Below are 580 nucleotides of genomic sequence, written 5' to 3' on the forward strand. Positions count from 1 at the left end.
CAACGAAAAATGGAATTTTTGATAAAAAAGAAAAAAAAAACTTGTTATTCCCTCAAAATTACAATTCGAGCGTCGAATTTGAAAACAGACAATCCTTGATATTCTCAAATATATTATTCTGCCATAAATAAAGAATGTGATAAAAAAATACTTTTGCAAATTCTTTTGAATTGTTTATGCGTATTTAAGTGTATATAAACCGCAGCTTTTCTATATGAAATAAACTAATTGGTTCAGTTACTCTCTAACGTCTAAACTTTCGACACAACTTCGAATATTTCAAAGGAAAAAAGACTAAAAAAAAAATGTTCAATCCAAAATTGTTCGTGTCATTTTTGATCGGGTTCATGGTTTTTGGGGTAAGGTCTTTAGAAAGTTTGTCAAATTTTCAACTCAGTTAATAATCATTTTTTTCCTACGTAGCTCGTCATTTTCAACGTTAATGGACACGAAGGTGGCAAATCTAAGAATGGAAACAAAGCTGAAGCGTCGTTCCCAAAACAATTTGAAACTTTGAAAGAATCCTTGGACCGTCAGGATATTTCAGATCCGGCGACACTGAAGCGTATCGAAATCGCAA

General features: G+C 31.9%; 1 long non-coding RNA gene across 1 annotated transcript; it reads left to right on the forward strand.

The window, feature by feature from the left end:
• The first annotated feature begins 229 nt into the window (after positions 1 to 229).
• Positions 230 to 471, forward strand: LOC116351701. Its single transcript, XR_004202190.1, has 2 exons — positions 230 to 359; positions 424 to 471. It is a non-coding gene; the product is annotated as an uncharacterized LOC116351701 (long non-coding RNA).
• Positions 472 to 580: the final 109 nt, after the last annotated feature.

The sequence above is a fragment of the Contarinia nasturtii genome, unplaced genomic scaffold, assembly GCF_009176525.2.
Source record: "Contarinia nasturtii isolate CC-2019 unplaced genomic scaffold, AAFC_CNas_1.1 Cnas_scaffold_6068, whole genome shotgun sequence".
NCBI lineage: Eukaryota > Metazoa > Arthropoda > Insecta > Diptera > Cecidomyiidae > Contarinia > Contarinia nasturtii.